Source organism: Eucalyptus grandis, chromosome 2 (genome assembly GCF_016545825.1).
Source record: "Eucalyptus grandis isolate ANBG69807.140 chromosome 2, ASM1654582v1, whole genome shotgun sequence".
NCBI classification, from domain to species: Eukaryota; Viridiplantae; Streptophyta; class Magnoliopsida; order Myrtales; family Myrtaceae; genus Eucalyptus; species Eucalyptus grandis.
In genome coordinates, this window is record NC_052613.1 from 21,134,821 (window position 1) to 21,149,973 (window position 15,153).

At 37.7% G+C, this 15,153-nt stretch overlaps 1 long non-coding RNA gene across 1 annotated transcript; it reads right to left on the bottom strand.

Moving 5' to 3' along the window:
- Positions 1–4,544: 4,544 nt before the first annotated feature.
- Positions 4,545–6,743, bottom strand: LOC120289408. The gene is made up of 4 exons (XR_005547372.1): positions 6,602–6,743; positions 6,290–6,514; positions 5,392–5,527; positions 4,545–5,304 (listed from the first exon to the last, which is right to left on the bottom strand). It is a non-coding gene; the product is annotated as an uncharacterized LOC120289408 (long non-coding RNA).
- Between the last annotated feature and the right edge of the window lie 8,410 nt (positions 6,744–15,153).

Sequence of the window (15,153 nt, forward strand, 5' to 3'; positions counted from 1 at the left end):
TCTAAGTCAATTCCCAGCTTTAGTGAACCCTTAAAATCTGCAGAATGAGCCTTTTTTGTACTTGTTTTAGCAACAGGAACAATATCATTGGGGAAAAGAAGGACAGCAGCATCACTAGTGTTCGATCTAGGAGCACTATCCAGTTCAGGAACAACTTCTCCAGGGGAACAAACGACCCCATAAGCCACCTGTGGGAAAGCTTTTGAATGTGAGAATAATGGTTCTGTTCAGCTATTTAATAGGTTCAATCTAGCCAAGGGGAAAAGAAAACAAAGAGAAGGACTAACAGATAGAGAGAAAGTCTACTGGAATGGAAAACTAGAAGGAAAACTGTATTAAATGAGGGATTTGTTTGTTAACAGCCAAACCGTGGAGGGCGCATCAGATAAATGGTGGACATGTGCTAGAGAAAGAGACGTTATGGAATACTTCTCTATTGACCTTCTATTTTATTTTGTCTAAAGTCTTTTACCTTCATTTTTTTTTTTGGGTGGGTCCAAAGTCTTTTCTGGCTCATACAGCCACTTAATATGTCATAGCAGAACCTCAAAATCCAAATAGTGCAATTAATTTAACAACATATATAATCGTCATGAACCATGCCAAAGAACTGAAGCAAGATTCACCTCACTACTCACTGTTATCCCCATTAGTTTAGTAAGTGATACATGACCGACAGAAAGATGAGCAAAGCTAGAGATGAAGTATGACAACTCCAACAAATCAAGCCCTGAAAATCAGCTTATGTATGGAAGCATTGTATATCCACCATGTAAGAGAACAACAATGGGATGAAGTAGCCAGAGTAAAAAATTTGAAGATTTCAGCAGCTTATCATGGGCAATGGAAGAATCTTTATTAGAAATGACAATAAAAGGATGGCATCGAAGTCCATTTCATCTAGAAGATTATTCCATGGAAGATGGCAAATCAGAAGCAATACCATTGTCTTCAGCAAACAAAAGAAAGCATAGGGTCCTATAAAAATCAAAAGATGCACCACTGGATGTGAAGAACCATTAGCATGATTATTCTCCATAGTTGGCTCATTTTCACATACAGAAGCCACAACTGGAGAGTAATCATCCACAGTAGAGCCATTGGATTGTACTGCTCCCCAAAGAAGAGGTCCAAGCTTAGCTACACAGCTGGTAATGACCCTGTCTCCAAGCTTCCAACACAAAGGTGCAACTTTCTAAATCACATTATACACCTTATTAGAAACTAAAGCAAACAGAAACCACTCTGAAATGGCAAAAGGAACAACACAATTACCTTATTTTCTTTTAAAACACTAGCAAGGAGAGGACTGAGAAGCCTCATATCCTCACTTTCATTGAGGATGTCTGTGATGATTTGCTCCACAGCCCACAAACTCCTTTAATAAAAGCCAAGTATGTTAAATGAACAATATACTTGAAACAGGCTCTTCACACTATTGCATTTGCAAATAGCCAAATTACTAGGGAAGAAACTCCATGAAAAATGTACAAACCAAACCTGAGCAGGCATTGGAGGAGGCAAGGGATTCTTGATCATTGAGAAGATTTTTTCAGATGCTTACAGCCAAAAGCAGATTGTTGCGTTGATTAATAATTCAACATCATAATATGGCATCCTTTATTGTAGCAGGAGCAGTAAACTATACAAGTCCCAAAAATTGTTTACAAATTGATCCAACTCTATGTAAAAGTGCATGCTCATACAAAAAAATCCAAGAGCTGCACGTTGATCCTATCCTATCTATAAGTGCATGCTCATAGCAAAAAGACAGGAGCTGCACATTAATCATATCCTATGGAGAAGTGCATGCTCATAGCAAAAAAATCAAAGAGCTACACATCGATTCTACCCTATGTAGAAGTGCATGCTCATAGCCAAAAAGAAATCCAAAAGCTGCACCGATTGACATTAGTTAACTATCTACACTTTCAAGATAATTTGTTTCATCATTTCAAAGTCAAAAAGCGATGCTTCATCTTGCCCATGTTTCATCATTAAAGTCAATTCTGCAAACAAACATAATAAAAGTATTAGAATTACTTCATTTAAAAACAAGATGAGATAATTGATAAAATCATTTGATCACATTAAACAAGTGTCATACCTCATGCAAGGTGCCGCCTACGCATGAAGATGCTTTTCTTTTTCTCTTTCCGCGGCGCCCTTAATCCGAGTATTTGGTACACCTTTCGGTCTTCTCTTAAGGGGATCAAATACTCGAATTCCATGATTTTCTACATATTCAGATTCATCACCTTCCTCCAAGAAATCAACATGATCTTTACCTATTAGAGATTGCATTTTAGTTGTAATTTGAGAACGAAGACGCAACAAGGCTGTAGTTGCAAGCTCCTCTGTTACATCATGATTGGCACTATCATTCATGACACTGAAAGCTAACTGCATCAACCTCTTCAAACGCAAAGTGTCTTTGAATTAACCGCATGATGAGAGCTTTGTGCAACATCTTCACAATAAATCCTCTGTTTTGCAACTTTTGTCCACCTCTTCAAAATATATTGCGATGGAATGCTTGTAATATTTGCAACATTTGTCAAGATGTAAAGGGCATGCCTACATAACCATCCTTGCATTTCAAATAACTTGCAGCTACAAAAAATGGTAGAATCACTTGGACTAAAATGCACAATATGCTTTCGTTCACTACTTCCGGTTCCCACGATATAAGTATGTAAAGGCGCATCAGTTTCTGATTGAAGAACATGTTCAGATAAAACATGCAAGAACTCAGCCTGAAAATTCCTGTAAATAACATGAGTATATACTTGTGCAGCATGTTGCAAAATTCCACTAGTCTCGACCATAATATGTGGCTTTCCTCGAGCACACTCAAAATCATCAACAATTTCAGTGTTGCACATTTTTTCAGCTTGCTTCTCATAATAACCAACAAATTCAGATAAAGTCATCGTCTTACACGCCATATCTTGAAATACATTGTTGGTGCTCTCACTTCTTTGCGTAGATCTAATTCCTGCAGAAAAAAAAATCACGACCAAATGCAGGACACCATTTATGACGCAGGGCGATATAGATTATCCAACCACTTGTTCCCACTTAAATTCCACTCCTGACACATAGCCTTCCAAGTTGTCTCCATTTCAATTTCAGATTCACAACGATATAGAAGCTTATGCCAATATTTATCACAAAAACCTGGCTTTCCAAGAAGATGTGCAATATGATGCGTATCATTTTTCCCAATGTGCCATATACATAAACGATGATCAGAATTCGGGAAAACAGTTCTAATAGCATTTGCCATAGCATGATCTTGATCAGTGAAAATAGTTTTTGGTGCTTTATTACCCATTGCCTCCAAAAATGATTGAAATGCCCAAACAAAAGAAGCAATAGTCTCATCCATAAGAAATGCACAACCAAACAGAACATTTTTCTAGTGATGATTCACACCAACAAAAGGCGCACATATCATATTGTATTTATTTGTACGATAAGTAGTATCAAACACTACTACATCTCCAAAGCTATCATAATCCAACTTGGATAAACCATCGACCAAAAACATTGGTCGGCCTCGATCATCATCCAATTGAAATGTGTAAGAAAAATTGCTTCCATTTGATTGTAAGTAATTAAAATGATTGATAAGCCTTTGACAATCACCGCATCAATCGATTCCTTCTTTTCGATTGTAAGAAATTTTGACAATCACGCAATGTAAAGCCAATGTTATTTGCCCCACCGCTTCATCACAAAGATAAGAATATGTTTTTGTAGCCCTTATACCAGCCCCAGTCATAGAAGTCAAGATACCTTTGCTAGTGTCTGTAATATGTCGATACGAGCGTATAAGGTGTTTTTGCTTATCTTCAATGAAAGGATGATTATGAACATCTTCAAACTTGGTAACTTCCCAGACTCCATTTTCAATTGTAAATTTAATGCAAGCCTCACATCCTGTTCTCTTCACTGTCCTATAAATATTTCTTTGTTCATGAGGTGGGATTGATGGAGAGTGTCCTTCACAATTGCATACAAATGTGCATCTTCGTAATACTCCTTTACTATTGTTCGCTTTTTGTCCTTTTCGCACTCCAAATCCTTTGCAAATTGCATATGCATTGTATGTATTATAGGCTTCATTCTCATTAGCAAACACCATACCAATTCTGAATTCAAATTCTTCATTAACATTGTGTGCAATGATATTATCACTTGAAGCCTCTACAATTTGAGGAAAATATCTAATTATATAAAGAATAAAAATGAAATAAATACAAATTAATTCTAAAAAGATGAAGTCATACCCATTTCGCCTGAGAATAGTTTGACTTTTACTGGAAGTGAATGTCAAACATGAGTTTTGGTACCCACTAACATTGGGTTCTTCTTAATTACAACCTCATAATCACTTGCAAAAACCTTTTAGCCAACATATTCTGGTCACATAAACAACAATAATCCATTAGCAAATAATAACTAAAATTGAAAGTGAAATAAAAATAAAAGCAACAATTATTAGTCCAAATTACTAATAGCAAGAACATTATTCAACCTTACCAAGAATAGGGCAACATAGGAATAAGATTGTCGAAAAGGTTGGGTGCACTCCAAGAACAAAGGTAAACGCAAAAGCCCGAGGTTTTCTTGTCTGAAACTTATGCATCAACAACAATAACAACTGCAATCATAAAGAATCGAGGCTTTTGCCTTTACCCTAAAACAGAATACTAAAGCAATGAGCATGACAAAAATTCCCAATGCCAACGCAGTATTCTCAATCCTGTCTCTCCAAACTACAAGAAATTGCATAGAGTTATTTGCAGAAAAAAGTTGTTTGATTACATGAAAGCTCCTGTAAATGCAACCAAAATAAAATGAGATCCATTGATTCAAAATGCATCAGAATAGCCAATACCAACTAGAAAAAAATATAAGGTGCTTGGCATGTTTGTATCAAAATTGTACCTTACAATGCTTGGAAGACCAATAATAAGTAGGGAATGCATTACATTGACAAAATAACACCAATTGCAAATCAACCATGACAAACCAAGAAGGGCAAGCTATCATATTCATATTCCAAAAGTGCTGAACAGCATTCAATAATTGTTCAAAAAACATCTTGTAAGGTAATCGTTGCTTAAACTAAAACACAGGCACTTATAAACAACATAATTGAGTAAAACAAGGCATTAGCCTCTTCTATGACACATGTGCAAAGTCAAGTGCACATTAATCTTCACGATCAAGAGAAGATGCAACCTTCACAAAAATCTCTTTCCTTTCTTGTTTCAACAGACTTGAAGCTTTTACCTAAAACCGAACAATAACCACTTTTAGCATAATGTATATCTATGAAAGAGTAAGCATAAGGATAGCAGATGAGATAAGCATTGATACCATTTTTGGACTTAAGTATCCATGCCTTGTTGATGTTGCAAATGTCAGAGAACCCCTTAAGTAATTGAGATTGGGAAGCTTAGTCTTCTTCAGTTGCGATGTCCATCCCTAAGTGCACCACCATGTGAGGGACAGCCTGAGAAACATTCACAGCAAACAATGTTATGAATTTCTTACTGCAAATGGAAGCAAAGAAAAGAAAAGAAAATACATTAGAATAAATAGCATACTAAAACCATGTGAGGGACTTCTATTGCACTCTCATATTGATACATTATCACTAAAGGCAGCAGAAATGATATTAGAGAATTTCTTTAATGTCAACCACCAAACTAACTTCCATTTGGGCTCGTGAAACCAGTCTGGAGTATAATTAAATAGAATGAAAATCTAGTAAATTTTATACAAACATATTACTCTTATTTTGCTAATTAAATTGGAGGACCAACTAACAAATGTATAAAATCATAAACAAAGAATAAAAAGATCAATTTCACTTCCAGCAATTATACCACATTGTTTTTTTTATCAAACAGCACTTTGTAAGAGAAAGTTATAATCTTTAAAATATTTAATAAATTAAAAGCAGAAGTACATGAAAAGACATGAAAAGACATGACAACACTCCAATATTCAGATACATAAAATAAAGTATAACACCGCAAAATCTTTACTAGCCTGGCGGCGTCATCCTATTGCCAAATATAGTATTGCCATTACAAAGTGTCATCACTATACTATCTAAAGACATAATGCACAATTAACCATAAATGATATCATTACATACTATCAGTTTTTCCTTTTTTTTTTTGTCATAATTAGTTTTGGAGATCAATTTTTCTTGCATACCAAGAGGAAGTTACCACTAAGATGATACTCATATCCACAGGTCACAAACCTTAAAAGTAGAAGCAATCACACCTCGTCCCTTGAAAATATTTTCAGGACACTTCAAAGCTATATCCTCGGATACAAATCCAGTCACATTAGTATGTTTTTGGCGGAATGGAAATGCAGCCTTTCATTGCAGGTTTTGGTAGGCCCAAGAGATTCAAGAAAAAGCAACAGCAAAACATCTTAGAATCTCTTCCCTTTCTTGTTTCAACAGACTTGGAGCCTTTACCTATAACCGAACAATACCCACTTTTATCATAGTGTATATCTATGGAAGAGTAAGCATAAGGATAGCAGATGAGATAAGCAACGATACCATTTTCAGACTTAAATATCCATGCCTTGTCGATATTGCAAATGTCAGTGAACTCTTTAAGTAATTGAGACTGGGAAGCTTAGTCTTCTTCACTTGCGATGTCCATCCGTAAGTGCACCACCATGTGAGGGACATCCTAAGAAACATCCGCGGCAAACAAGGTTATGATTTTTTTAGTGCAAATAGAAGCAAAGAAAAGAAAATACATTAAAATATAGTAAAATCAATATGCAATCCAAAACTATTGTCAAATTAGTACAAATAAAAAATAGTGGTAGTTCTCAACTCAACTATTAATGAGGAATGAGAAAACTCAGAACCTCAACATCTCCTGTGGCATTAAACAACTCTTGTTGCAAGGTTCCATTAAACCAAAAAAAAAAAAAATTTTGAAAAGAAACACGAGGCGTGGTGGCAAATGATGATCGAATGAATCCACTTTCGTTCTCCCTAGCTACTCGAGCATTCACTGGCAATAGAACAACCCCAGAACAACCCATCTTCGTTCTCCCTAGCTACTCGCGCATTCACTAGAAACGAAAGTAAAGAACAACCCCATAACAACCCATCTTCGTTCTCCCTAGCTACTCGCGCATTCACTGACAACAGAACAGCACATTCACTGGCAACAGAACAACCCCAGAACAACCCATCTTCGTTCTCCCTAACTACTCACGCATTCATTGGCAAAGAACAACCCCATAACAACCCATCTTCGTTCTCCCTAGCTACTCACGCATTCACTGGAAACAGAAACAGAACAACCCCATAATAACCCATCTTCGTTCTCCCTACCTACTCGCGCATTCCCTGGCAGCAGAACAACCCCATAACAACCCATCTTCGTTCTCCCTAGCTACTCGCGCATTTGCTGGCAACAGAACAACCCCATAACAACCCATCTTTGTTCTCCCTAGCTACTTGCCCATTCACTGGCAACAGAACAACCCAAGAAGATGCAGAAACAACCCATTCGGGATTTCGACTGTGCATTCCGAAACCGGCCCACGAGAGGGGAGGAAGAAGGAAACTCACCGATCGAGAGAGAAATGCACGGACCCCACCCAGGTCCACAGCAAGCGGGAATCCTTCTCCACCTCACACCTCTCCTTCTTCTCCGCACCGTCGACCCCGCCCAGGTCCGCCAAGATCTTCCTCGTGACCAAGCAGCCCAGCGTCAGGGACAACACCCGGTCAGCGGCAGGGAGCCTGGTGCTGCTCGGGAATGAGACTGAGGCCGCCTCCCTCCTGCCGGAGGCCGATGGCTTCGCGGCGGAGGCCGGCAGGAATCCTTCTCCAGCCCGCGTCTCTCCTTCTTCTCGCGACCGAGCGGGCCAACGTTAGGGACAGCACCCGTTCAGCGGTGGAGAGCCTAGTGTCGCTCGAGAATAAGACCGAGGCCGCATCCCTCCTGCCGAAGGCCAATGGCTTCGCGGCGGAGGCCGGCGGGACGGGGAGGACGAGCAGATGCTGGAGACGGAGGATGCCAGAGGCAGATGAGGCTTTTGGGGGAGGGAGCCGGAGCCGGACAAACCTTCAGCTCGATCTCTGAGAGAACAGTCGGAGCTGGAGGGAGTCGGGACCTGACTGCGACTGGTGAGGCTCCGACGTGCTAGAAGACTGGTGAGGCTCTTGAGGAGGCAGAGCTGGACTCGAAGGCGGAAGTGGAAGCGGAGAAGGAAATGCAGGTCTTCCGACGTGCTAGAAGACTAGTGAGGCTTTTGAGGAGGCAGAGCTGGACTCGAAGGCGGAAGTGGAAGCGGAGAAGGAAACGCAGGTCTTTGTGGAAGTGGAGAAGGAAACACAGTCTCGTTCGCGTTTGTTCTCCTCGACGGAAGGAGAGAAAGTGAGAGAGAGAAAAAAAAAATTGCAAAAAAATCGATTGAGGAGAGAGAATGGTGTTTTGGGCGGGAGCGTGTCTTTTCTTCCGCGCCGACTGTCTTTTTTTCTTCCGCCGCGCAGAGCGTGTCTTTTCATCTGCCAGCAAGCCGAGCCGAGCCGAGCCGAGCGAGTCTTTTAATTTTTCAGCGGATCCCACACGACAGGTGTCGACAGCTGAGTGGAACGTGCGCGCCACATCTGCGGATGACGTGGCGCGCACATACCACTGAATATTTTCTCGAAGAAGAGAGAGAAAGAGAGCGACCATAATTAAATACCTCTGTGATTACGTTTCTTGCCTGAAAATAAACGCGAATGGGCAGTCAATGATGACTGTACGATGAAAGTTTCAAAATCAGAGGATCCTTCAGCTATAGAATTGGCAAAGTTTAGAAATAATTTCGGTGTTGGCTCTCTGTTCTATGCAGAGAGGAAGAGTGTGTGACGTGATTTTCGTATGCGCTTTTAATTTTTCTTGGAAAGTGGGAGAAGGGACGGTTGGACCACGCCCTTTTTTCCCCCCTAAAACTATTTAGTTTAAGTATTTAAAAATGAAATATCCAAAAAGCAAAGTTTCTTCAATTTCTAAAATAATAAAAAAATAAATTGTTGGTCAGATTTCTCCATTAATTGTCGTGGGAAATAGAAGACCTTTAGCGTTGGCTTCTAATATAAACGTGGGAATGAGGACCGGAGGCAACGGAAATTATTGGATTTACATGCCACAGGGAGAGAGTTATAGCTTTGGTTCGCTTGTTTTTTAAAATGAATCTTTTGAGGAGGGTTGGTTTCATTCCAAAATTTCTTAATTTAGGTAAACTTAAAAAATGCACTTTTCTAGAACGTGACAGCAGAATTAATATTTAAAGAGGTCGAAGTGGTTTAAGAAGAAGAAGTAAACATTTTTAGCACATAAATTAGTCAAAAATAAAGTTTTTCATGTCAACATATTGTTTTGCCTTATTTTTCGAAACGTAAAAGTAGGTCTTTAGTAATTTTACAGTGTGAAATTAAAATGAGTAGCGACATGCAATATTTGGGTAAGAAAATTTAATGTGAAGCCAAAAATATAAACTCTTGACAAAATATAGAAGAGACTAGAGTTCAATTTTCTCTTGTCATTGCACTAATTATGTGAAGGAACGCATTTGATGTATAGTCACTACAAACACACTCCTTAATTATTTTGCTTTAACATTTATCTATTGCACTGACTCATCCTAATTTATACATTTTGTCCACGTCTCTAGACAAAAAAAATTATATATTATGTTTGCCATTTTATCTTAGCAAAACAATATTTCCGCAACCAAAATGAACATCTCTTCCCTAACTTTTTCAAATTTCAACTTTTGAGTGGACTAATTTACCCTCATCGAAGCTCATTCACAATTTTCCTTTAAGCGTCTTAAAGTTGGTCTATCTCCTTCATCAAAACTTAATCAGTTGCGAAATCATTTGTTTTCAAATTGAGCAAACAATCATTTCATGATTCTTTCTCTGTGTTTAAAAATGAAGATTAACTAAATTGATCCATGCAAACTTAAAGTGCAAAGTAGCTATGTCCATCTTAAGGATGAGTATGGTATGGGTTAGACCGATTCACCCTTTAATCCTATGATCAACCTACACAGTACTAATTCTTAATTTTTTGAATTGAGGATCAACCATATTAATTTGGGACTGAAGATCAGAATGATTCAATGGGTTCAATCCGATTCTATGATCAACCTGGAACCAATTGACAATTTTTTTATTTTTTATTTTTATTCCCTAAAAAGGCGATTGAAAACCAGATCGATCCAACGGGTTTGATCCGATTTTAGAGTCAATTCGAGATCAATCAATAATTTTTTATTTCATTTTTTATACTCCCTAAAAAGGCAATCGAAAACCGGACTGACCCGATGGGTTCGGTGATAAGCCAGATTAGTTAAGTGAGGTGAGCAACGAGTATCGAACGTTGAGTGTCAAGCATCGAGCGGAGAGTAACAAGCCAGGCGAGCATCAATTGGCGAGCAATACAAGCGAGATCCAAAGCAAGCGAGACGAATGTTGAGTGGCGAGTGAAAAGGTTTTTTTTTATTTTAGTAAATTGAAGATTAAGAAGACATATAAGATAGAAAAAAAATGACTAAAGGAGGATGTTGTGAGGAACTAATTGTGCCCTTGAGGACACCATGAGAACTCCCTACAAAAACATTTTTCTCATTTGTGAATTATGGTTGTTGATGCCGTAAGACATATTAAAAATTTAAATTATTAAAGAATAGTATGAAATTGCTTGAATTGAACTCTTCACCAAGGAGTTATTTAACGTTGTTGATACTGTTTATTTTAGGATTTTCTCTATATAAAAAAAATTATGAATAATATATCATATAGGGTTGATTCAAGTTGAACTGATTCTAAACTTTTAGGATTGAGAACTAACTTACACAATACTAGTTCAGGAATTCCATAACTAATGACTAATCCAGTCTTCTTGAGACTTGGATTAGGATCGATAGGATTGGACTATTCTATGATCGGTCTAGGGTTGATCCGAGATTGATGTTTTTTTTTTGTTTTTTTTTATGACCTGGGAACCCCCGTACAGCCAGCAGCCGGCGGGGTAAACCTGGGATGACGCTAGCAAAAGACCCACCATCCCGACATCATATTTAAAATACCGTGCAACCAATAGGATTCGAGACCAATGTTCATCCTTAGTCCATCCATCAATCGAAGCTAGTCTTAAGAATGGCTAGAAAAATCGAAAAACAGAGTGTGTAGTTGGGACAGACAAGACGTCTCCCTGACACACAAAAATGTTGTTCCAACAATCGCAACTTCACTTCGTTCGCAAATTTCTAGTGTCAAAAGCTGATATGCTTCTGCGTCTGCATACATACCAACCATCGAGTCTTCTTTTGCATTTTTTCTATAAAAATATTTAAGAATCTAATAGACAAACTTATTTTCTACTCTCAAGATTATGAAAAGTTTTTTTCTAAGCAGACTAGTTCGATTTCCACCGCCTCATATTTGCTAAGCTTTTAAAATAAAGGCACTTGCAGAGGTATTTAATTACGGTCGCTCTCCCTTGCTTATCCTCTCTCACTCTCTCTCTCGCTTTGGTACCATTTTATGCAAACGAGAGACAAAGGACCCTCCTTTGCGCCGCCTCGGAGAAATGCTGGGAAAGCTGAAGTGGATCATTGCGGCACGCGAACGAGACTCCTCCGGGTGCCTGGGGTGTTGGAATCAAATCATGCCTTTGTCTTCTTTCATGTGAGGCGGAGGAAATCAAACTAATCTACTTAAAAACAAAACTTTTCAAAATCGTGATGGCAGAAATGAGTTTGTTCCATCAGATTCATAAATGTTTTTATAAGAAAATGTGAAAGACTACGCCACGACTGATGTGTAGACCATCGCAAAAGTACATTGGCTTTTCAGATTGGAGATTTTTGTGAACGAAGTGAAGTTTTAATTGTTGAAGCAACTTTCTTGTGTATCAGGTACACTAGTCATGTCTACACACTATATATCTCTCAGCATTTTTGCTTTTTTGGCCATTCCTGAGACTAGCTTCAATTGATGGATGGACATAACTGCTTTGCAGTCTAAATTTGCATGGATCAATTTAGATGATCTACATTTTTAAACACAAAGACAAAATCATGAAATAATTATTTGCTTAATTTAAAAATATATGATTTTGTAAGTTATGAAGTTTTGATGAGAAAGAAGAATATGATGGTGATGCTGATGGGCACCAACGAGGAAGATTTTATATATATAGATGATAGCGTGACCATCCATTATTTCTATTGCGACCTACCATACCCACAACACTGTTTGCTAATAAACGTTGCAATTTGAAAACGGCTGGCCCAGCCTCGAAAACAAGATGGCAGGGGGGGAGAATGGTGTCGAAGTCATGAGAGATGAGAGAATGATTGAAGGAGTAAGGGTTTGGGCTTTATCTTTAACATGGTGATATTGCAAAATAGATGAAGTTGATTGGGTCACGGTCGACGAGGGACATAGATATATGTGTGTGTATATATATGTTGTGGAGCTTTCACTAGTCATTTCTTGAGATAAATACTTTTAACATGAGTAAAGAGTGCTTTTTGATATTTTTCAAAGACAAATTGAAGAAGAAATATACTTTGCCCGAATCACTGAAGCGAGACTGGTATGTGGAATCAATATATGCGATAATCACCATGAACTCTAATACTTCTAATTGTCCAACTCCCTATACATTTAAAAAAAAAACTTTTAAGTCATCAAAAGGGAGATATGATGCATGGTGGGTACCTCTGAACCATTTCGACTGACTTATGCAACCTTTATGAAAATAAAAAGTGAAATGAAGCTTTTGTTGTGAAAGTGTTTAGGGACATGCTTAGAAGGCTTCTTCGTAATATCCCATCAGTCACTATTTACATAATTATCGTAGTTTGTCAAAGATGGAGTCCATCAGACCAAAAAAAAAAAAAAAAGGTAGATCCGAAGGGAAATGTGATCCAGAAGAAATCATTTCTCATTCTTTGAACAATAAATGTTCATGGTGATGAAATTAATGGTCACCATCAGATACATGCCAATATTTTTAGGCAAATATAATGCCAAAAATATTAATATCGAAATGAGTAATTTCCAAATAAAAACTTAGTTTAATGTTGGGGTTTATTACTACACGAAAATAAAAACCCGAGACATAATCGAGAATGAATAGTACAACAAAGTAGATTGGATAGGATATTGGTCACACCTCCATTGTCGGGAGTCTTGGCCACTCCATTGGGATAAATTTACTACATCGTCTTCAAATCAAATTACTTAAACTTCCATTGATAATTTTAGGGAAATACCGGTCTGGAACAATGGTCCGACTTGCACATCAACCACTGACATTACTCTGCCAAATAGTAAATAAATAAATAAATTTTAGTTAGTCTAATGATAGAGAGGCGAGAGGTTTAATATTTGGGAGCTTTTTAATTGCTAATCCTAAAAACTGAAGATTGAGTACTTTCCACCAATTTTTTTTGGCATCGAGATCCAAAATCTGAAATCGGAGTTTCGAAATTGTACAGAATCCTAATGCAAAGATCAATCGGGAGGTGAAGCAAGCAAAGCAGGCAAAAAGAATAGAAAGCTTCTGCTTTCCAATGCATGAATAGAAAAAAGAGAGATTAAAACACTGACACGGAAGAAGTCGCTCCTGCAGCAGCATAAAAGAAGTCAAGTTGAGCCCAAGCCTCATCCTCCAGACCAATTTCCTAAAACTCTATAAGTTAAATATTTTAGGGTTAATATTCTGAAAAATAAAAAATTTGTACACCTATAATAAATTTATCAAAAACTACTTTTTTTGACCACCAAAACCCTAAATCTTAAACTGGTACATTTGTGATAAATTTATCCTTTGTTAATTTTTGTTAAATTTTTCTGGGTCTAAAAATGTAGACAAAATATATAATTTAAAACAAGTCAATTCTATAAATAAATGTTAGAGCAAAATAACCATGCAATGTGTTTATGATGGCTATATACCCAGTGAGTTCTATCACGTAATTAGTTCATTGGCTACCGAAAATTGAACTTGTCTTTTCTATATTTGGTCGAAAGTTTATAGCCTTGGCATGTACTGAATTGAGGTTAGGCATGTGTAGAAACAGTGGGATTCCCTATCGTTTTCAACATGTACTGAATTGAGGTTCCTTTTCATCTCGGAATAGCAACATCAGAATCTCTCTTTGCACAATCAAAGGCACGAGTCCAGCACGGCCTAGTCGTGTCATGCTTCATCCCCTCGGCTCCCGAATTTCTCTCTTTGGCTCACATTTTCTTTCGTGCTCTTTTGTTAATAATTGTACAGTTTCCATTAAAGTTTTAGGGATGTACGGTTGATTGATGAGAAGTGTCACTGCAAACTCGACCAAATCGATGCATAATTTTAATAAGGTCTGAAAACAATTAAAAAAAAAAGATGCTTGTGCAGAATAAGTTATGTTTAAACATAAAGCAGGAAAAGCGAAAAGAGGGAGAGGATGGAGATTGAAAAATAAAAATTATGCAAGACTCCATTCATAAAAGTGATAAGTGAAAATAATCTATTTTTCATCGCTAAGCTAATTTATGACGTGGATAGCATTAAAAATTGGAAAAAGCAAAATTTAATTTTCTAATTAAAAAGATAGGTCTTGCTGATTGCGCCAAAACGACTGGATGTGATTTGAACATAAGAAAAGTAATTTTCATCTGTTGCGGTGGACAGAAAGGGGAAGAGGAAAATCCTCTAAAAGAGATTTGCTGTACTTTTTATTTAGTTTGAACATAAGAAAAGTAACGTAGAAGGCGGCGCACTAACGATGCCTTGGGAAAGGCCAAGCACAAGCAAAAGGAGAAGTGCAAAAAGGAAGGAGCGCAGATAAAGCTCATTTCCTCGGTCAGAGCAGCGGTCGCGACAAGACACATCTTATTATAAGTTTCCTCATTCCCCATGGCCTGAGACCATTCAAACATCTCATTATGTTTCTTCTGAAAATCTCCATTTCAATATCCCTCGTTACAAAATGGCCCAGTGTTGAAAGCTGATTTACTTTTGCTACCACCTGCATGCTCATCGCCGCGTCGTCCTTTGCATTTTTCCCATAAAACCATTGAAGAAT